We start from the raw sequence: 24,491 nt of genomic DNA on the forward strand, positions 1-24,491 counted from the left end.
TTTGGTAAAGTTGCAGGATACAAAATTAATGCACAGAAATCTCTGGCACTCCTATATACTGATGATGAAAAATCTGAAAGTGAAATCAAGGAAACACTCCCATTTACCATTGCAACAAAAAGAATAAAATATCTAGGAATAAACCTACCTAAGGAGACAAAAGACCTGTATGCAGAAAATTATAAGACACTGATGATGTATATGTATATGTATATACATGTATATGTATAAAGATGTATATGTATAAAGATGATACAAATAGATGGAGAGATATACCATGTTCTTGGATTGGAAGAATCAACATTGTGAAAATGACTCTACTACCCAAAGCAATCTACAGGTTCAATGCAATCCCTATCAAACTACCACTGGCATTTTTCACAGAACTAGAACAAAAACTTTCACAATTTGTATGGAAACACAAAAGACCCCGAATAGCCAAAGCAATCTTGAGAACGAAAAATGGAGCTGGAGGAATCAGGCTCCCTGACTTCAGACTATACTACAAAGCTACAGTAATCAAGACAGTATGGTACTGGCACAAAAACAGAAAGATAGATCAATGGAACAGGATAGAAAGCCCAGAGTTAAACCCACGGACATATGGTCAGCTTATCTTTGATAAAGGAGGCAGGAATGTACAGTGGAGAAAGGACAGTCTCTTCAATAAGTGGTGCTGGGAAAACTGGATAGGACATGTAAAAGTATGAGATTAGATCATTCCCTAACACCATACACAAAAATAAGCTCAAAATGGATTAAAGACCTAAATGTAAGGCCAGACACTATCAAACTCTTAGAGGAAAACATAGGCAGAACACTCTATGACATAAATCACAGCAAGATCCTTTTTGACCCACCTCCTAGAGAAATGGAAATAAAGACAAAAATAAACACATGGGACCTAATGAAACTTAAAAGCTTTTGCACAGCAAAGGAAACCATAAACAAGACCAAAAGACAACCCTCAGAATGGGAGAAAATATTTGCAAATGAAGCAACTGACAAAGGATTAATCTCCAAAATTTATAAGCAGCTCATGCAGCTCAATAACAAAAAAACAAACAACCCAATCCAAAAATGGGCAGAAGACCTAAATAGACATTTCTCCACAGAAGATATACAGACTGCCAACAAACACATGAAAGGATGCTCAACATCTTTACTCATCAGAGAAATGCAAATCAAAACTACAATGAGATATCATCTCACACCAGTCAGAATGGCCATCATCAAAAAATCTAGAAACAATAAATGCTGGAGAGGGTGTGGAAAAAAGGGAACACTCTTGCACTGCTGGTGGGAATGTGAATTGGTACAGCCGCTATGGAGAACGGTATGGAGGTTCCTTAAAAAACTACAAATAGAACTACCATATGACCCAGCAATCCCACTACTGGGCATATACCCTGAGAAAACCATAATTCAAAAAGAGACATGTACCAAAATGTTCATAGCAGCCCTATTTACAATAGCCCGGAGATGGAAACAACCTAAGTGTCCATCATCGGATGAATGGATAAAGAAGATGTGGCACATATATACAATGGAATATTACTCAGCCATAAAAAGAAATGAAATTGAGCTATTTGTAATGAGGTGGATAGACCTAGAGTCTGTCATACAGAGTGAAGTAAGTCAGAAAGAGAAAGACAAATACTGTATGCTAACACATATATATGGAATTTAAGAAAAAAAAAATGTCATGAAGAACATAGGGGTAAGACAGGAATAAAGACACAGACCTACTAGAGAATGGACTTGAGGATGTGGGGAGGGGGAAGGGTAAGCTGTGACAAAGTGAAAGAGCGGCATGGACATATATACACTACCAAACGTGAGGTAGATAGCTAGTGGGAAGCAGCCGCATAGCACAGGGAGATCAGCTCGGTGCTTTGTGACCGCCTGGAGGGGTGGGATAGGGAGGGTGGGAGGGAGACGCAAAAGGGACGGGATATGGAAACATATGTATATGTATAACTGATTATATTTGTTATAAAGCAAAAAAATAAAATTAAATTAAAAAAAAAAAATAAAGTGTTGAAAGGAAAAAAAAGCAAAACTATGCTTCAAAAATGAAAGAGAAACTTCCAGGAGCTTGGAAGTCATCATTCCATCTTAACAACAAGTAAAAAGCTGAACAAACAAAAGACCAACAACTCTTCTTTGACCCATCAGAGAAGTGAACTCACAGAGCAAACTGCCACCCAAAACATTGGAGTGACAGAGAGGCAGATACAGACAATCAAAGCTTACTAGAGCAGAAACTCTCAAGTAGAAACCTTCAAGGGAACCAGTGCCAGGTTAGGAAAACCTAAACTGTAACTGACAAATTGCTGGAGGTTCGGTGTGAACAAGCCTGAGGGACAAGACTCAGTCAGGGGACCACCACATTTTCGCACGTTTTACCTCCAAGAGCTTAACTTTGTTCTCACAGTGAATACTGGAGAAAAATCCCCTCTAGCTTCTGGCAGGTGGAAAGTAACCATTTTCAAATACGGCACAGCATTCCACTGTTCTTAACAAGGCCTACCCTCAAGAGGAACTATTTTACCAGAGCCTAAACTACTGGGGTTTTATCAGAGCCTAACTGACCTGAGGAAGGGAAATACCCAATTCCAATCCATTGTAGCCTTCCACGTGGGAGAAGGGAAATACCCAATTCTAGCTCACTCTAGCCATCCTGTCCCACCTAACATGGCAGGAGTAGAGACAGAGACTGAGAAGTATTTGTGAGGTTCACAGTCCAGGGGCACAGGCTCACCAGAAGACTAAGACCTAATCATAGGACTATAGAATGCTTCCCCTCCTCCCATACCTTACCACCACACCACTAAAGCCCTATTTACCAGAGATCATTTTATCGAATACATTGTGTCTGGCTGTCAACAATGAGAACAAAAAATTAAAAGACATATTATAAGACAGAAAACACAGTTTGAAGAGATAGAGCAAGCATCAGAACCAAACTCAGATATGGTGGGGATGCTGGAATGACCAGACTGGGAATTGAAAATAATTACGATTAATACACTAAGGGTTCCAATGGATAAAGTAGACAGCATGCATGAACATATGGGCAATGTAACAAAGAATCAAAAAGAAATTTTAGAGATCAAAAACACTGTAACAGAATTGAAGAATGCCTTTGCTGGGATCATTAGTCGGGTACACACAGCTGAAGGAAAATCTCGGAGCTTGAGGATATGTCAGTATAACTTCCCAAACAGAAAAGCAAAGACAAAAAGAAGATTTGGAAAAAATAAAACAGCACAGAATATCCCAAAATTGTGGAACAACTATAAAAGGTATAACACGTGAAAGAAACAGAAGAATTATTTGAAGCAATAATTGTTGAGAATTTCCCCCAGTTAATGTCAGATACCAAACCACATATCCGGGAAGCTCAGAGAATACCAAGTGGGGTAAATGCCAAAACAAACAAGTAAATAAACAAGAAAACCCTACTCCCAGGCATATCATATTCAAACTGAAGAAAATCAAAGATAAAGACAAAATCTTACAAGAAGCCAGGAGAAAAAATGCCTTATATAGAGAGGAGCAAATATTAAAATTATATACAACTTTGCCAAAGAAACCATTGAAGCAGAAGAGGGTAGAGTGAAATATTTAAAGTGTTGAAAGAAAACAACCACCAGCTAAAAATTTGGTACACTGTGAAATTATCCTCAAAAGTGAAGGAGAAATAAAAACTTTCTCAGACAAACCAGAATTGAGGGAATTTGTCACCAATAGATCTGCCTTGCAAGAAATGTCAAAAGAAGTTCTCCAGAGAGAAGGAAAATGATATATGTCAGACACTTGTATCTATATATGGAAAGAAAGAGCACTGGCGAAAGAATAAGCGAAAATAAAATAAAAACTTTTTATTTTTTTATTCTTAATTGATCTAACAGATAATTTGTTCAAAATAAAAATAGCAACAGTGTATTTGAATATATATGTCCATATATGTAATATATAACATATATATGCACATCCTTATGCATGTTTATGTATAAGTGAAATGAATGCTAGCAATGATACAAGGGATGAGAGGGAGGAATTAGGATTATTTTGTTATTACAAAGTACTTGTACTACACACGAAGAGGTATGTTATACGAAAGTGGACTTGGATTTGTTGTAAATGTATACTGCAAACTCAAGGGGGAAACACTAAAAATAGTTTTAAAAAAAAGTACCACCTCCATGCTAAGAAAGAGGAGAAAATGGAATCATATAAAATGCTCAGTTAAAACTACAAATGACAGAAAAAGAATGGAAGATAAAAACAGGAAAAAGAACAAGGGCAAAAAACAGAAAATAGTAACAAATACTGTTGATATTAATCTAACTATATCAGAAATAACTTTAAACATCATTGGTCTAAATATACCAATTAAAAAGATAGACAGTGTCAAAGTGGACCAAAGAACAAGATCCAACTATATGCTGTCCACAAGAAACCCGTCTTAAATCCAAAGACACATAGATTTACTAGGGTATTGTAAATTAAAACAACAATGAGATACCACTCCACACCTTTTAGAATGACCAAAATCCAAAACACTAACAACACCCAATACTGGCAAGGGTGTGAAGCAACAGAAATTCTCATTTATTGCTTGTGGGAATGCAAAATGGAACAGCCACTTTGGAAGACAGTTTGGCATTTTCTTACAAAACTAAACATACCCTTACCAAATAGTTAGCAATCATGACCCTTAGTATTACCTAAATGAGTTGAAAATTTACACCAAAACCTGCACACAAACATTTACAGAACCTTTATTCATAATGGTCCAAACTTGGAAGCAACCAAAATGTCCTTTAGTAGGTGAATGAATAAATAAACTGGTACATTAGAACAATGGGATATTATCCAGTGATAAAAAGAAATGAGCTATCAAGCCTTGAAAGGACACGGAGGATACTTACATTCATATTACTAATGAATTTTACTAATGAAATTACTATTACTATGAATATTACTAATAAAAAAGCCAGTCTGAAAAGGCTACATACTGTATGATTCCAACAATATGACATTTTGGAAAAGACAAAACAATAAAAGGATCAGTGGTTGCCAGGGGATTGTAGGGGAAGGGATGAATAGACATAGAGCACAGAGGATTTTTTTGTGTGTGTGTGGTACGCGGGCCTCTCACTGTTGTGGCCTCTCCCATTGCGGAGCACAGGCTCCAGACACACAGGCTCAGCGGCCATGGCTCATGGGCCCAGCCGCTCCGCGGCATGTGGGATCTTCCCGGACCGGGGCACGAACCCGTGTCCCCTGCATCGGCACACGGACTCTCAACCACTGCACCACCAGGGAAGCCCCAGAGGATTTTTTTAGAGCAGTGAAACTATGCTTGATACTAAAATGGTGGATACATGTCACTGTAAATTTGTCCAAACCCACGAATGTATAACACCAAGAGTGATCTCTAAGGTAAACTATAGGTTTTGGGTGATGATGTGTCAATGTATTCTCACTGATTGTAATAAATGCATCACTCTGGTGTGGGATGTTGATAATGGGGTGGTTTTGTGTGCCTATATGGGGACAGGGGTGTATGGGAAATTTCTGTACTTTCCACTCAACTTTTCTGTCAATCTAAAATAGTTGTATCCCTCTCCTACCAAGGCCATCAGAACCTTGGCTGGTAGCTAGGGATTCCCTGAGATTTGGGGGAGCAGCCAGGGAGGGGGTGCCCGACCTAGGGTAGGATTTATAGCTGTAGATGCTTACATCAAAAAAGAAATCAGGGCTTCCCTGGTGCGCAGTGGTTAAGAATCCACCTGCCAATGCAGGGGACATGGGTTCCAGGAAGATCCCACATGCTGTGGAGCAACTGAGCGTATACACCACAACTACTGAGCCTGTGCTCTAGAGCCCGCATGTCACAACTACTGAGCCCGTGCGGGACAACTACTGAAGCCCACGCACCTAGAGCCCATGCTCAGCAACAAGAGAAGCCACTGCAAGGAGAAGCCCGCGCACCACAACGAAGAGGAACCCCTGCTCGCCATAGCTAGAGAAAGCCTGCATGCAGCAACAAAGACCCAATACAGCCAAAAACATAATAATAATAATAATAATAATAATAATAATAATAAAATAGTATGTAAAAAAAAGAATGACCAGTAAACTATGGTTATTTGGAATTGGGTAATGGCAGACATTTTCTTGAATTTTGGAACCCTAGTATCTGCCAACATTATTAGCTTGACAGCTTTTCAATACTTAAACACTTTTCTGATAAGACTGATAGCACTATGAGTAAATGTCATCTTTTAAATTTTGTATAATCAGATGTGTCAACATTTGAAAGATCTACATAAATCAGTAAACCAATATTCTGCATCAAAAGGCACTGCTAAGCAAATGAATAGGTAAGATACAGACTGGGAGAAAAGATTTGCAAATCATATAGCTGACAAAAGATTTATCCAAAATATATAAAATCCTACAAATTCAATATTAAAAAAGCAAACAACCCAATTAAAAATGACCAAAGATTTAAACTGAGATTTCACAAAGGAAGATATAGGAATGCCATAAATACATGAACAAGTGCTCAAAATCATTAGTCAGTGAGATACTGCTCTAAATGCATAAGAGTGGCTAAAATAAAAAGACTGATAATACCAAATATCAGAGAAGATGTATAACAACTGAAACACTTATATAATGCTACTAAACTAAGCTGTGTTGAAAAATATCATAGCAGTGGTTGCCTTTTCAGGGATAGGTATGTGGGAATTGTCTGAGAAGAAGCATGAGTGAACTGTCTGGTAAGGTGGGAATATTTTATATTTTGAAAGGGGTTTATGTTACCAAAGTATATGCATTTGTCAAAATTCACTGAGTGGTACACTTAAGATGGTGAATTCCCAATATGTAAATCTTAGCTCAAAAAAAAACCCATAAATAAATATTGAACCCATTAATAATATGTATGCTGAAGTACTAGCTGAAGTATACTGATGTTTAAACTTATTTTGAAATGCATCAAAAAATAAGATGGATTGATGGATGGAGGGATCAATAAATAGATGGTTGGATAAATATGTGATAAAGCAAACTAACTGCTAATTGTAGAATCTAGTTGATGAGTATATATAATTCACCATGTAGATGTTTCAGTTTTTCAGTATATTTGACAATTTTCCTAATAAAATGTTGGAAAAAAACTATGTATAAAAAAGCCTGATAGGAAACACACAATTGAATTCAGATGTTGCAACTTTGGAAGACTCTTCAAGTTATTTATAACGTTGCATATTAATCTTAAACAAAAAATGTACTTCATATTTTTAAAACTTCCTACATTTCCTTGAAGAAGAAACAAATAGGTGGTTTTTTCATGACTATACTAATCAGTGGAATACAACTTTCTAGTTAAACAATTAATCCATTTTAAATGTTAAAGACACAAGAAAATGAACTTTATTGTCACAATTAAATCATTTTAATAAGGATAAATTACTCGAAGCACATTTTCTTTGAGCAGTCATAGGGCATTATATGAATTTCAGGGGTCAGAGTTTAGATGTCCTCAAGAGCTTCACATTCCGACTATAGCGCTAGTACTAAGCAGTTGTCACTTTATTTAGAAAATGTAACCTATTAGAGATACCTTTAAAATGGCTATTAAAATGCCTGACTCACTTTCCAAAATACTATGAAATAAAATAGAATGATGGATATAAAGACACTTTAAAAAATTAAAGTCATAAAACTCTGCTGAGATGTTATTAAAACACATTCCTCTCTTAGTCCATGCTGAATACTGGCCTTTGGAAAAGCATAAATATCACTTTTATGCATTAGTCAAAGAACTAATTAAATCCTGCAGTCCTTTTGATTGTAAAAAATGATTGCTATTACTCGTTAAATTACCCTAGTTTTGTCTGTTCAAGAAAAAAAAGCCCTTAAGGCTATAGGGATCTTGCCTCACTTGATTGCTTCCAGAGTGCCAAGTAGCGGGAGTGTTGAAAATTGTGCTTTCTTCATTAATGAGGGATAATTGCTGGTTAATTAGAATATGTAATTTCCTTTTTCTTTAGAAAAAAGGCAAAGAGATGTGCTTTAAAGTGCCAGTTCCATTTCAGGAGGAAGTCCACTAAGCTGGGACAAGAAATGTCAGACTCATGCTTTAGTGCCCCCATTTATCCATCTAGGCAAAGCTAGATGAACTTTCTGAAACTGAAATTACTCCATCTTTCTCTGTTATTTCTCTAATCCCTCATAACTATACAACTTCTAATCTGAATCTTAAAAAACAGGAAAAATATGGAGAAAGGCCGCTGTTAATTAAAAAAATCAGACAAAAAAAAATTCCCTAACCAGTTTTCCTTGAATCTATTACTTGGTTTTACTCTGAGCTATCAGCTCTTTTCCCCTAGAGTTTAAAGTTGCAGGACTGGGCTTCCCTGGTGGCGCAGTGGTTGAGAGTCCGCCTGCCAATGCAGGGGACACGGGTTCATGCCCTGGTCCGGGAAGATCCCACATGCCGCGGAGCGGCTGGGCCCGTGAGCCATGGCCGCCGAGCCTGCGCGTCCGGAGCCTGTGCTCTGCAATGGGAGAGGCCACAACAGTGAGAGGCCTGCGTACCGCAAAAAAAAAAAAAAAAAAAAATAGTTGCGGGACTTCCCTGGTGGTCCAGTGGTAAAGAATTTGCATTCCAATGCAGGGAATGCAGGTTTGATCCCTGGTCAGGAACTAAGATCCCACATGCCGCAGGGCAATTAACCCCATGTGCCACAACTACTGAGCTTCAACTAGAGAGCCCATGTGCCCTGGAGCCCATGCGCCACAACTAGAGAGAAGCCCAAGTGCCTCAAGGAAGAGCTTGCATGCCACAACAAACAGATCCCGCCTGCCTCAACGAAGATCCCATGTGCCTGCGAGTGCCTGCGACTAAGACCCGACGCAACCTAAATAAATAAATAAATAAATAAATAAATAAATAAAATATCTTAAAAGAATTTAGCTTTCAAAAAAATAAATATCGTTGTTGTTGCAACCTATCTAGCTTGAACTCAGATTTTATTTATCCCTTGCCTTTGCTTTTTACATTAAAACAAATAGAAAAATTTCCTAAGAAGTGTTCTCATTTTGAAAAATTAAAACAGAAACCTCCAGTTTAAAACTTTTGCCTTAAATCAGCTTCTTTTTTAAAAGAAGGCTTATTTTTGTAGAGATCCACAACATAGTAAAGTTTACAACCACAAGGAACTTCTTTTCTTGAGTCACCTTTTCTTACCATATAGCAGTTCTTACCAAGTGATTTCCTTTCAGGGCACATTTTACTCACTGATTACAAACTCCTAAAAACAAGTGGGGTGTGTGTGTGTGTGTGTGTGTGTGTGTGTGTTTGTGGGTGGGTTGGTGTGTGTGTGTAAAATCTAAAATCAGAAACTCACCTACAAGTGAACCAATTCCTACTTGGCCAGACACCCAACATAGTCATAAGCAGGAATTGTCATTAAAATGTAGTGAGCCTGTATATTCTTTAAAAGAAATATGAGGTAACTGAGATATTTTATTGTTTTCATTAGTCTAATTAGAAAAATGGAACATTTTTCACACTTGGCAATAATTCTATTTATTCTGCAAGTCAGTGGGTTTTCCTTTTGAAGTATTTGAATTAATCTGTTTACACATTGTTCCTTATAGTAAATTAGATAATTGTTCTCAATTCTTCACCCCCTCCCTCTGCCACATGAACATCTAATGAAAGTTATTTCCCCATCCCAATGACGTTGGGTATAGTCATGTATGTGACTTGCTTTGGCCACTGAATAACAGCAAATGTGAGTACAAGCCCTAAATGAGCAGTTTGACTTGGCCTGCCTCTTGTGCTTGGTGATCCATCAGGAAAAGAATGTACCTCATGTAGCTAATGGGATTTTGAGGACACATGGAGCACAGTTGATCCCAACCTGAAGCTTTGATACAAGCCTAGCTGACCTGCAGAAACAGGGCAGTGCTAGCTCATCTATGAGCCATGAACAAGGAAAATAAATTCTTGTTTTTTATGAGCCACTAAGTTGTGAGGCTGTTACTCAGCTTTAGTGTAACAACAGCTGACTAATATATCCCACATTTTGGTGTGCCCAGTGGCATACACATATCTGAAAACTGACTGACAGTCATATCCTTATGTTAACTCTTGGTCCCACAGTCTGCAATGACCAGGAGCTTTGGAGACTCAAATAATCAAGCACATCCCAATAACTAGTGTTTCTTGCTACTACCAATGGGGACCTCAGACAAACAGGAAACACTAGACAACCTTCCATAATAAAGTTGGAGAAGAAAAACAGAATAAAGAAGTCAGCCAAAATGTGCAAAAATCCTAGCTTCTGTAAAAGTCCAATAGAAACAGCAAGAGCAGGAAAGAAGGTTTGTATTTAACCAAGCAATCTGCCTTCTGCTCCAGTGGCCAAAGAATCAGCAATGTAGTCCAGCTCTGAATTTTCCTCTGGGTGTCAGAGGACCCAGAGTGTTTTACTCTCCCAGCAACTCCTCCCTTTTCCTCTCCTTCATTTGTAACTAGCCACATTAGTACTTTTTCCTCCCAGAGCTCAGTGCAGTAAGCAGGGTATCCTAGAGGAGAGGAGAAGGGGTTTATCTGTTAGCATCTTATTGATACTTCAAAATTCTGCTTCTGGAAAAGCTCCTTTTCTACTCTGTGGTCTCCTCCAGTTTTGTTAGAGGAGTAGCACGGGAAGAAATAAGGGGTTGGGTATATACCTAAGATGCTTATTTTCAGAGAGAGGCTTTTACATGTATATTCTTGACACATCCCCCAAAAGATTATAGTAATAGTTGTATATTTCTGCTGCTCAAGGTTAGTGATGCAGTTCTTGGCAACAGTCCAGATGAAAATTAATTTATACAGTACTTTTTGGTTTAAAAATGAGGCATTGGGTCATTATCTTGATTAATTATAAAACTCTTCTCTCATCTTTCTATCATAAAAATAATTTCAGTGTGTTTCTTTGTATACATGATTTTTTATATACTGCAAGAATTTTTTATGTGCCTACACACTAGTGAGTCTCAGCATTTTTCTGCTTCCACCCCAATGACTTACTTAAGACTTTTCCTCTAGGATTACACCAAGTGTTGTTTTTGTAATCGTTACTTGTAATGGCTGCCTAATCTCCCACTGAGCGGATGTGCCATAATCGAATTAACCATTTCCTATTGTTGGATTTTTACGTTGTGAACAATTTTTCCCCATTACAAATAATTGTTCTGTAACAGAATGCAAATTTTCATCACATATTTTTAAATCTTTTGATTATTTCCTTAGTACAATTTCCCAGAAGATTCTACTGGGCCAAAGGATCTGATACTTTTAAATCATAGATATTACTAAATTGATTCCTAGAAGATTTTTGCAATGCTAATGGTAATGGATGAGAGTACTAATTTTACTTCTTCCCAACAAATATTAAATATTACTATGGGTGTTGCTTTGTTTTGTAGCTAAATGAATGGAAGAAAAAAGGTACCTCATTATCATTTTAATTGTTACTTTTTAAAATCAAAAGTGAAGTGGAACATTTTCCCAAGCTGGTTAACTAGATGATCTCTTCTCAATATCTAGTTATTTTACTTTGCCACACAAGAACAGAGGTAGCTTTCAGGCAGTGCCTATCAACAGTAAAAATATACTGATTGTTTCTTTTTTATGTGGATGCTTTATGTGGGTTAGTCTATGGATTTGTATATAAGCCTGTTCTCACAAAATGAATCTGTAAATTGGGAGCATTCTTATTTTAAGAAAGCAGTGGCAGTCTTTCTGAAAAAATAATTGCTAGAACATTTTACCACATTTACCTTGATCTGAAACATTGAGTTTATAGAGGAATCTAATCAACTTAGCAAATCAGCCAAAAACAACAGTACATGACAGATCAAATTCCATTTGAACAAATACCACACAGACTGGGCAATTCCAGAGGGCAGAAGTAAGACCAATGAGGGGAAGTTGAAGGGAGACAAGATTTTTGCTAATGATAGGAAGGATTTTCTAACAATAAACTCAAACTCAAAGTGGATATGAGATGTCCTCTGAGGGAACAAGTTTCTTATCACTCTGGTCCAACAAGGATGTCAGGGATAATTTGGGGGTACTGTATGGGTGTGGGGGAAGCCTGATGGGGAGTAGCATGCATAGCCTCTAAAGTCCATTCCGACTCTATTTTCCCTAGAGCAGCCCTTGGACCTGGACCTCTTGTCCCAGGGATAGGGACTGATTTGTATAGGAGAGAGAAGAGGAAGAACTTATCTTGCTCTTCCTGTGGGTGGGGCTGACCCTAGCCAGAATTTTGAAATAGTCAGACTCTATCGTTGGCATCTTCCCACTTCCCTTTCTGTACTTTTGGCTTACAGTCTCATCCAGACCTCAGCCTCCAAGCAGGACCACTCCTACTTCATTACTCCTCCCTCTCCAACCATTTCAAATGTCCCATTCTTTTAATACAGCTAAGCTAACCTCAGCTAAGTGTTGAGAGGAAAGCAATTTGTTTGAACCATTTCACTCTAAAATGTGAATGACTGATAGCCCCATGACCTTCCCAGACAGATATGAGTTTTCAAAACAAGATGTTTCTAAAACCAATGGCATCTTTAACTGACAACACGTGGTAAATTAAACTCCAATTAATAACCCTTCTAGAATTCAAGTTCAAGCACCATTACTTACTGTCTGGTCAAGTTGAAGAAATTACTAAGCCACTCTGAGCTTCAATATTCTCATCTGTAAATGAGTAAGATATATTATTAAACCAAAAAATGTATATAACCTGCATACCATAATGTTTGACATATATCTTAGTAAATGCTAGTTATTCTTCTCCCCTCTGCAGTCTCCCAGAAAAAGGTAATCATGGATTTCCTGCTCTCTTCCTTCTGTTTCTGTTTCAATGTCCATAATCCATATTCCTTGGGCCGGGAGGAGAGTATCCAAATCAGAGAACAGGCAGCTGAGATTCTAATGTAAAAGGAGAACTTTCTCAAGTTCAGCTGCCTCTACTATCATTTTCTATTGCATTATTTTCTGCCATTACATTTTTTACATTTTTCCATTCTCTTTTGTGTTCATTTTGGGGTTTTTGTTTGTTTGTTTGCTGAATTGGGAGGTTAACTTTTGATTTGAAAGTTTGCTTAATTTATTTTCTTTTTTAAATAAATTTACTTTTTACTTTTGTTGCTGTGCGCGGGCTTTCTCTAGTTGCGGCAAGTGAGGGCTACTCTTCATTGCAATGTGCGGGCTTCTCATTGAGGTGGCTTCTCTTGTTGCGGAGTACAGGCTCTAGGCACACGGGCTTCAGTAGTTGTGGTGCACAGGCTCAGTAGTTGTGGCTCGTGGGCTCCAGAGCACAGGCTCAGTAGTCGTGGTGCATGGGCTTTGTTGTTCTGCAGCACGTGAGATCTTCCTGGACGAGGGATCGAACCCATGTCCCCTGCATTGGCAGGCGGATTCTTAACCACTGCACCACCAGGGAAGTCCCCTTAATTTATTTTCAATATCCCTTATTTTCTATATACATAACACTATAGGTTTCCTTCTGGGTAGCATGTTGACTATGAACCACAGATTTTGTAAAGATTTTACATAGATTTTGCAATGCTTCTGTGTCCATTCATCTTTACATGTTTTGTAATTTCCATTTGATTTTCTCCTTAACCCAAGAGTTATTTAGTAATGTGTTTTGATTTGTTTTTAATGCATGGCTTTGGTGGATATTATTGATTTGTGATTCATGAATAGTCTTACTGTCTCTATATTCACATAATAAATAAATGTAGCACTTTAGGTGTTAGAAGGCAGCAGGCATCTGGTGGCTCTCTCTCCCCTCTCTATTTCTTCTCTATATATTTAGAGCTCTATAAATGACACTAACTCTTAAAAGTTTATATTAAGTACAGGTGATCTATAAGTGAAAGGATGCCTCATTAAATATATTTTAAAAATAAATAACACAGTATAGTGCTTTCAGTAAACAAAAGCAATAGGTGTCCATTGAAATTATATCCTGCAACAATAAATCAACTGTGTTCTGTTAATGTGGTGAAAAATGATGGAAGCCGTAATTAAAACAAAAGTATGCTAATCCAGAAAAATAAAACTCTTCTTGTGCATGTAATGCAACATCTTTGCAGATGAAGATATTTCATCTGCAGATATTTATCTTTGCAGATAAAAATATTTATCTTCACACACTAAGCTAAAATTTGGCAATGTTTTATTAGTGGTTTAAACCAGGTAAGTATAATTATGTAACTGTTGCTATTTTTATAGCCACATTTGGGAGTTCTCTGCTGATTATGAGATTGCCTTATCAAAATGAGATAGGAGAGCTGACATCCTCCCAAACTGTGTGACTTGTTTACTTATTTAAAAATGTATCTTCTTCCCACAGGTACTGGAGACCAAGTTAGAAGCTGTATTAATGTTAAAATTAAGAGAACATAATGCACCTTCATATTTGAGTCCTTTGGAGTGACCAAATGCTGTGGTTTGACCTGTACTGGAGGTTTCCCAGGATACAGAGAACTTTCAGTGCTAAAATGGAGACAGTCTCAGACAAACCAAGACAATTCTACTTATTTCCCACCAATAAGTCACGGCATTATCCAGGGCCGATCTTACAAGCAGGTAGATTAAGCTAACTGCCATTGACTTTGTACAATTTAAGAGCTATCAGAAAGGCCTTTCTGTCTCCCAAATTACTCCAGACTCTAATAGCACTATCCTCTTTACTGACATGCAATTTCCACCATTAGAGTCATTCCTTACATTAGTTTTCTTTTCAACTAGAATTAGACATCAAAGGCCCAGACATTATCTTTAGAAGGACTTTGTTACAAAGCCCAAACCTGGAAAGGAAGATGCTTTTAGGACTTTCTTCTTATCGCGTAACCTAAAGAACCTTTTGAAAAACATAAAAAACCAGTCTGGTGAGGATGACACAAAATTATTTAGAGGTTTCCCTCTGTATCCCCAGCTGCCCCTTCTCTGCACCCTCTTCAAGCTGTTGGTATCTTCATTCTATCTCTCCTATCTCCTATAACAAACCCTCTTCCAAGAACTGGAGGTCACAAGTGGACTTACACTAAATTGTAAGGTTTAGAATGAGGTTTACATCTTCATAAAGTTTAAAGAGTTACCTCTTCAAAGGACATACGCATTTTAAGTAGGACTAAAGCTTCTATTTGTCTTAAGTCAAAGAAAATAGAAACAAAGGGAGAAATTTCAGGCACAGGTACTGGCAGCAGAAAATCTGCAGTGGCCCAGATTCACTCAGGCAACTACCTCCCCCCACCTCCCCCACTCCCCCACCCCCCGCCATCATGCAGAGGGTACTGTGGAGCTCCTGCAGGTAGGAAGGCTTCATTAGAGAGTGAGAGAATCCATTCATTCTTTCAACAAGCATTTGTTGAGCATTTACTACATGCCGGGCATGTTCGGTTACTAAGATCAATGAGATGCTCTTTCTACCCACACGACCCTCTACAAGTACTGAACACGTACAAGGACTTATACAAGTACCATAAAGACGCATGCCTAAGGTGTCACAGGAGCAGAAAGGGGGAATCCCGGTTGAAAGTAGCTGAGGGAAGTCAGGGGTGGCAGGATAGGCACAGCAAACACAGAATTTAGGCCCACGACACCTGTGCTCCTATAACAGACTGAGAGAGAAAGCCACATCCAAACAGCAGAATTCTCCCCACTTAACCTAACCTTCCTCTGAAACCAAGTTTTAAACTCAAACTACCTTCTTTGACTATTAGAAAAACCCTAAACATACAAGTTGGAAGAAAAAATATATATATAAATTATATAAAATTAAAGTAAATTTAATAGTGTAAATAACTTATGCAATCCTACGGGAACTGCAAACTCAAAAACTATTTTTCTAGGGGTGTAATGATTCAAAAATCCAAATAAGGGGCTTCCCTGGTGGCGCAGTGGTTGAGAGTCCACCTGCCGATGCAGGGGACACGGGTTCATGCCCCGGTCCAGGAACATCCCACATGCAGCGGAGCGGCTGGGCCCGTGAGCCATGGCTGCTGAGCCTGCGCGTCCGGAGCCTGTGCTCTGCAACAGGAGAGGCCACAACAGTGAGAGGCCCGCGTACTGCAAAAAAAAAAAAAAAAAAAAAAAAAAAAAAATCCAAATAAAAGGGAAGATTTCAGCTTTTGAGAGTAATGGGCTTGGCTTTTTATAGAAAAAAAGTCATTTGGCTTTTATCTCTTTCTGTTTCACTTTCCAAAAGTAAACACTTGTCTCTAGTCCATTATTTCCACTTTTCGAATTATATTATACACTAACTGAATCATCTTTCATGTTTTGTCTCATAATTAAAATTCGAACCCACATTTCCTTCTCCTTACTTTTATAAATCAGGAATTTAGCTAAATTAACTTAGGGAGTCTAAGTTTGCTCCTACTTATTTCAACAGCACAACTTGGCACTTTCTTCAGGAAGCACTGCAAATTTTCAAGGAGACTAAGGAGATTATTATATCTTATATTACCCACCACCGTCTTATCAGTGGGCAAACCAAGGTTCAAAGTTCAGCAGTGAAATGGAACTCTTAGGTAGTAAAAAAAGAATCACTCAAGGGAGTTATGGACCCTTCCCTAAATCTCTTGGTCAGACACTCTCTTGATGTATTTACTTAGAGGACAACCCTAGGGACGAAGAGATGGACTGAATCTTGAATAGGAGTCACACATTAGGGCGAGGTTGTAGGTGACCTCTAAGGGCCCTTCCAAACCTAAGATTCTGTAAAATTACTCTTTGGGATGTCTGAGAGTCTTGACTTGTCGGGACTTCACTTGTGCCACGTGAACCATGGATTCTGAGTCAGGCGTCTTCTTTTGTCAGCTTTCCTGCAAGGAAACAACTGACTGACCCAACTCTTAAACCTGGGCTCCCTGATTCTGCTGCCACCCCAAACCAGAAGTCAAACAGAAAATGAACAAACACTGAGTGACCACATTTTGTATATAAGCTGCTAAACTAGATCTGGGGGGATTTTTCAAGAGTTGGCAACATGACATGTGAACAATGAAAAATTTAAACACCATGAAATTAAAAAAAAAAGAATAACAATGAAAAGATGTCACCAGGAAGTCTTGTACAGTGAAATGGAGGTGAATAGATAGTTTTAGATTCTCACACTGTTTACTAGCTATGTGACCCTGAGCAAGTTATTCAATATTACTAATCCTTTAACCACATCAGTAAAACAGGGGCACTAGCAGTACGTTCACCATAAAGCTGCTGTGAGATCAAGTGAGGTGACTACATAAAATGATTAAGAGGGTCTGTGCAGAGGAAGGATTTGAGCTTGAGTCTTCCATTTGCCCTTCCATACACTCTGTGCTCCTCTCCACCCGCCTTGTGCACTGGGGAGGCTGGCCTGTGAGCCTTACGCCTGGATTTAGTCACCTGAGAGCCCTGGCAGCAGAACGGAGGGAGGAAGGAAGGAAGGAGAGTGAAGGTGAGATGTATATTCTCCAGGTCCCTACCTGCAGGGTCGCCATGGGGCTGTCGAGGTCCCTTGACAGGTGGCCACAAAGCCTATGAAGTGGTCCTGTTCACACAGCCATCAGGCCTAGATGAGGTTACCGTGCCTGCCTGGGGTTACTGCAGTCTCCCTCGTGGTTTCCTACACACTTCCCACAGGACTGTAAATAGCCCCTTTGTTAAACTCTCATTAGATTACCCAGCTGGCGTGCATCATGTGATAAAACAGCCAGGGAACCACAGTAGCAACCCCAGCAGCAGCAGTAGCCATAGTTAAGATTATTTGGAGCATGAAGTTAAGCACCAAATGAATTTTACAGACACTGCAAACTACACGGTGTAATGCAGTACATTCCCCTACCTGCAGAAGGTAGCTGGAATATCTCAGACACAGACCATTTCCTAATTCTCAGACTTTTTCATAACATACCTGAGGAACAGCTTTTCCTTTGAAAAATCTCTTGTAATTAGGGTTGCCTGATTTAGAAAACAACAACAACAAAAACAAGGAATAATCGTTTAGTGTGAGTATGTCACAAACATTGATGTTGCTCAACTGAAATTTATTCATTGTTTACCTGAAGGTCAAATTTAACTAAGTGTCCTGTGTCTTATTTTCACTGTTTCTTAAATATGTTTTCAAGAATACACTTGCCTTTACACTGGATAGGAAAGTCAGGCTTCATGATTAACCAGTACTTTCCCATGTAAAAATATGTTCACTCTCAACCTGAGCACACAAGTGATAAGTACAGAGAGGCCAACTCCAAGTCACATGCTATTCTAGACACACCAATTTTGTCTGCCTTTCCCTCCAGCAACTTCCAAGTACAACTGCCCTATACAGCCCACCCACCCCCGCCCAAGGAGACTATGAAACAACCACTGGACCAGAAGGACCACTGCTTGACAGTGATGGACTTTATCTGGTACAGAAAGTTGAGCTGGACCAATCAGATTTCTGGTATCTCTAGAGAATTTTGCTGGAGAGAATGAGGTGGTTAGCAATGGCAGCTGTAGGAGCTAAAAGAAGCCTTGGTAAGCCTTATGCAAAATGAATTTGTAAGAAGCAGAAGTTGCAGTAGAGGAAATATAGTCATCAAAAAGTGAAAGAATACAAGTGCATAACAGAAAGAAGCAGACATACAAAAGAGTAGCTAGGATCCACTGATGATGGCACGCCAGAGGAAAGCTCCATTCACTCAAGAGAGAGGTCTCCAGAGCCTCTCGGGATGCAGAACCAACCCAAAGCTCTTGTCTCCCCAAGGATCGAGGTGTCTTGTTTTCCCTTGAATGGTGAAGGATGCAACCTCTCTTGTATCCTTAAAATGCCCTCCTTCTTCTTACTTGTGATAATTCAAGTGAGTCTCCTTGTGAACAAAAGCGCAATCACCCTGTATGTGCACCACAGGCTGCTAGGCCCCAACCAGGTAAGGCAGTCTCCAACCTTAAAGAAATTCCCATGCAACCTCAGCCTTGTGGAGGTTCAGAACACTGCTATCAGAAAGTGGGGAGAGAGGCCTTCAGCCATAAAAAGAAACAAAATTCCGGTATGTGCTACATCATGGATTAACCTTGAAAACGCTATGCTAAGTGAAATAAGTCAAACACAAAGGCCACATATTGTGTGATTCCATTTATATGAAACATTCCAGAATAATAAATACAGAAAGACAGAAGACTAATAAGGGTTGGTGAGAATGAGGAATAACTGCTGAATTGGTAGAGAATTTCTATTTGGGATGATGAAAAAGTTCTGGAAATGGATAGTGATGATAGTTACATAACACTGTGAAAGTACTTAATGCCAATGAATTTTACACTTAAAATGGTAAACTATATGTTATGTATTTTTTTACCACAATTAAAAAAAAATTAGTATGTCTGAGTCCAGGGTTTCAGTGAATTTCCATATGCCACTAAAACAGTTCTAAGGCAGTGGAAACTGCTGCACATTAGAATTATCTGGGGAACACTTAAAATTCCCACTGTCAGGACCACATCTCAGACCTAGTCAATCAGAATCTCTGGAGGTTGGCATAAGTTGTTTTTTTTTTTTAATAAATGCATTTATTTATTTATTTTGGGCTGTGTTGGGTCTTTGTTGCTGTGCACGGGCTTTCTCTAGTTGTGGCGAGCACGGGATACTCTTCCTTGCAGCGCGCAGGCTTCTCATTGTAGTGGTTTCTCTTGTTGCGGAGCATGGGCTCTAGGCGCATGGGCTTCAGTAGTTGTGGCGCACAGGCTTAGTTGCTCCGTGACATGTGGGATCTTCCCGGACCAGGGATCGAACCCGTGTCCCCTGCATGGGAAGGCAGATCCTTAACCACTGCGCCACCAGGGAAGTCCCGGCATAAGTATTTTTTTAATCTCCCCAGTTCATTCCTATATGCAGCAAAGTTTGGGAAGAGTGCTCCAAGGCAATTTACTTCTCAGATGTTAACGTACATACAACTAATCTGGACATCTTGTTAAAATGCAGATTCTGATCAGTAGACCTGTGGTGGATCCACAGTTCTAACAAGTTCACAGGTGGTACTAGTGTTGCTGGTCTGTGGACCACACTTTGAGTAGCAGCTCCCTAAGACTCATCCTGGCCGGTTATGTATCTATCCTTTTAACAAAGAAAATTACATCAGCACTTAAAAAGTGATTTTAAGACTTAACAACCTTCATTATTAGGAAGGTCTTTATATCCATTCACATTTTCATTACCTATATTTCTTCAGCCTAATAAAACATTCCTCCATGGCCTTCCTCCAAAGGCCCAGCTGTTATCATCAGCTACCTTGAATTACTGAATATTTCTTATCATCACTTCCATTTTTGTCTGATTTCGCATGTTCCTGTAGATCTGAGTATGGATCCAGAAATATCCATTTAATGAGCTAAAGTTAATTCCACATCTTGGTTGCAGTATATAAAATATAACTATCAACATTTCAGTGAGACTTGTGTCTGATAATTCAAGAATAAATTATACAAGATCTTGATAGCTTTGCTACTGATGTCAAAATCATTCCCTTTCTCGGGCTTCCCTGGTGGCGCAGTGGTTGAGAGTCCGCCTGCCGATGTAGGGGACACGGGTTCGTGCCCCGGTCTGGGAAGATCCCACATGCCGCGGAACGGCTAGGCCTGTGAGCCACGGCCGCTGAGCCTGCACGTCCGGAGCCTGTGCTCCGCAACGGGAGAGGCCACCAGCAGTGAGAGGCCCGCGTACCGCAAAAAAAAAAAACCAAAAAAAACCCATTCCCTTTCTCAATATCAAGCAGTAATAAAGTTGAAAAAGTATATTTAAGGCTTGCAAGGAAATGAATTGTAAAACGATACCAATTATTTATAAATAAAGCGATTTCATCACACACTTTTGTTGACAGAGAAGATGCAGAGACTTCTGGTTCCAAAGGATCTTAAACAAAATGCATGAGGTCTCCGGTAATGATTACAATTAGGAATTTAAATATTAGCAGCCAGAGGTTTGAAAAACTCATTGGTGAGGCATTTGTAGAAGGGGTGGTAAATAGGATTTATTACAAAACACAGTTCACTTTTAGCATCAACTTTTCAGATCATATATAAACCAAGGAGAATAGAAGAGGAATTTCAGAGCTTCACTCTAAATTAACTTTTGCCTGAAGCTGGTACATACAATCCCAGTTTAACTGGCAGAGTCCATCTAGAAAATACATAGTTCAAGAGCCACAAAAAGTTCATAAACCTGAAATGTGCAGCAGGAACGAATGATAGCAATGTACATGTAAAGATGGTATAAAATCTAAAAACATTGATGGGAGGAACAGAAGAGAATCAAACCAACTGAGCAAATATTTGTGATAATAATTATGTAAAATATGGCTAACTTAAGCAAACTCATAATGACAATTTAAGGGTTTAATTATCATATTTGATAATGTCAATTTTATAGCAAAAGGCATTGAGAGTCAGGACTTAGAGCAATAAATAAGGACCTAATATTAATAGAAGCCATAATAAATAGTGCAAAAAAATCCTGAATGTATGTTGCAAATATAGTAATAAATACCTAAAGTAAAAACATAAAAATAAAGTAGAAATGTAACCATGATCAAGATTCAACCAAGATTTTAATCATCTGCTTTCAGAACACTATCAAAAAGATAGAGCATTAATAAGGATACTGCATATATTATATATGAATAATTAATTATATTGTTCAGTGCTTCTTAAAGGTTTGCATGGCAAATTCCTCTCAGAGCTCACACCCAAGATAGAATTTCCTCTCCTGATGAACAGATACTCTTTTTTAGCTATACAAACCTTTAGAGCTATTTCAGAAAAATTTAAAAATACAAAATCCATGTAGTTCCTGTTTTCTTGCAGCTACTAGAAAGCTCAGGGCCAGGGACTTCCCTGGTGGTGCAGTGGTTAAGAATCCGCCTGCCAATGCAAGGGACATGGGTTTGATCCCTGGTCCAGGAAGATCCACATGCCGTAGAGCAACTAAACCAGAGCACCACAACTACTGAGCCTGTGCTCTAGAGCCCGCAAACCACAACTACTGAACAAGAGAAGCCGCCACAATGAGAAGCCCGCGCACCGCAACAAAGAGTAGCCCCCACTCGTTCCACAACTAGAAAAAGCCCACGTGTGGCAACAAAGACCCAACACAGCCAAAATAAATAAATAAATAAATGGAAAAAGCAATCGCTTATTTATTTATTTATTTATATTTATTTTTTGGGTGTGTTGGGTCTTTGTTGCTGTGCGCGGGCCTTCTCTAGTTGCAGCGAGCGGGGGCTACTCTTCGTTGTGGTGTATGGGCTTCTCACTGCGGTGGCTTCTCTTGTTGCAGAGCTCAGGCTCTAGGTGTGCGGGCTTCAGTAGTTGTGGCTCACGGGCTCTAGAGCACAGGCTCAGTAGTTGTGGCACATGGGCTTAGTTGCTCCACAGCACGTGGGATCTTCCCGGACCAGGGATCAAACTCGTGTCCCCTGCACTGGCAGGCGGATTCTTAACCACTGCACCACCAGCGAAGTCCAAAAATGCAATAGCTTTAAAAAAAAAAAAGAAGGAAAAAGAAAAAGAAAGCTCAGGGCCAAATTTTGATCCTAATGATGTCATTGATGTCATTTTTCTTCAGCCACAACTTTTTAATATAGTATTAATTTTCCCCCTCTTACTTGGATTTCTGCCTTTTAAGCTGTATTATTGGTTGTTTGTCTTAGTGTATCTGTGCTTTTATCCTAAGCCACCTCAAATCCTTTTTTGAAAGTATATCATAAAAAATAAATCAGTATAAATGCAGATCTGAACATGGCATCTAATAAAATAGAACAAATTGTACAGACTTGTTGGAAATCCCTGGCCATCCTCAGAATGGGCTCTTTTAAGACTGGACAGGGCCAGGCAGGCTTCCCTGGGCCATGGCTTTTAAAAGACTCCTTAGCATTTGCATAAACCAGCATCAAAGTGTACAGCCTAATCCTGGTTCAGATGTGAGATCCTTTCACTGACCCTGTCATATAATCCCTGCTGCTACTGTTTGAATCCGAATCTCTGACAGGCCTTGTGTGCATGAGGTGGTCCATCTCCTTCCCAGTTCCTGGCTTGCTGTCTCCACTTTGGCTCCACAGCACTGATCTTTTTCCAACATTTACTGGCAACCTTACTAAGAACCATTCTCACCTAGTGAATCCAGAAAGCTGGCTAATTCCTCCAAGAGCCAACTCTCCTCCACTGCCCAGATCTGATCAAGCCAGCCTTCGTCCTGGCACTGCGGGAGACAGCATGAAAGTCACATGGGAATCAAGGGAATTCAAAACACATGCTTTCTTTCCAAGTGTCTCTTTCAATAATGTGGATTACAGAATGAAAAACAACCAAAAAAGCACTTCATAATTATAAAATGTATCAGTTCCATATAATGGTGTATAACTTGGAAAAAAAATAAAGACAGGTAGAAATGCTAATAATGTCTCAAAATCTGTGCAAAGAAAAGAATTACAAACTATCTTAGCCTCAATATCTCTCCCCAGTTAAAAGCGCAACTTTCCAAATTTCTTTTATATATTTCATTCATTCACTTATCAAAGAGTTATTGAGCATCTACTGTGTGTCAGATCTGGGCTGGGCACTAGGGATACAAGGGTGAAGGAGAAAAAAAGAGCTTGCTGTTCAGTGGGGGAAGAAACTCTACTTATAAAATGAATAAGTACAGGATGTTGTAGAAGCACAGACAAGAGTCCCCTAAGTGTCTTGCAGGAATGGGATGAATTTCCTGAGTAAGGGAGACCTGAAGGATGAGTAAGGGCAGGGCAGGACAGAAGCTGTTGTGGGCGGGAGAGAAAATGAACTAGAAATGGGAGCTGGTAGAGATGAGAGAGGTATACAGGTGTAAGAGTTAAAGATGAGGTAAAATTGATGAGATCTGATGACCAAACAGTAAGACGTGGGCAGGGAAGAGGCATGGATAATATGCAGGGCCTGGTTTTGGCAGAAGGGTGGTGCCATTCACTGTGACAGGCAATATAGGAGGAGCACGACTGGGAGGGATTATGATACATTGGGTGAGCCATGTTTCTAAGTGATGAAGGAAAGAGAGAGAGGGAGAAGAAAAAGGGAGAGGGAGAGAAAAGAAGAGGGAAAGGGGGAAAGATGGTAGAAGGGTTGAAGATTCATGATCCCAGATCACTGACATCTCTACTGACCACAGATGCTGGAGGAAAAAATGAAGATGACTCTAAACATACACTGGCCTTTTCTTACTAGCTGGTTATTGATTCTACACCCTTATACCTAAAGACCTAAAGGAGTCCATTTGTGCAGGCTAGAAGCAAGTCGGGTGGCTTGGAGAGAAATTTGGCAAAATCATCTTCTTGGCCCGATTCCCCTGGACCCACCACTCATGGAAAGGAGGTATGATAACCCAAAAGGAAAAACAGAAAAA

General features: G+C 39.2%; 1 protein-coding gene across 2 annotated transcripts in view; it reads right to left on the reverse strand.

Annotated features, from left to right (window-relative positions):
• The window catches only part of JAK2 (Janus kinase 2), a 252,887-nt gene that overhangs the window by 190,938 nt on the left and 37,458 nt on the right, over positions 1 to 24,491 (reverse strand). The window contains exon 2 of one of the 2 annotated variants that reach the window (XM_082605231.1): positions 12,731 to 12,784. The exons of the other annotated variant lie outside the window; for it this stretch is intronic. The gene's annotated coding sequence lies outside the window, so the exon portion shown is untranslated. The remainder of the gene's footprint in view (positions 1 to 12,730; positions 12,785 to 24,491) is intronic. 2 annotated transcript variants of the gene reach the window in all.

The sequence above is a fragment of the Mesoplodon mirus genome (assembly GCF_964341445.2).
Source record: "Mesoplodon mirus genome assembly, chromosome: 1".
NCBI lineage: Eukaryota > Metazoa > Chordata > Mammalia > Artiodactyla > Ziphiidae > Mesoplodon > Mesoplodon mirus.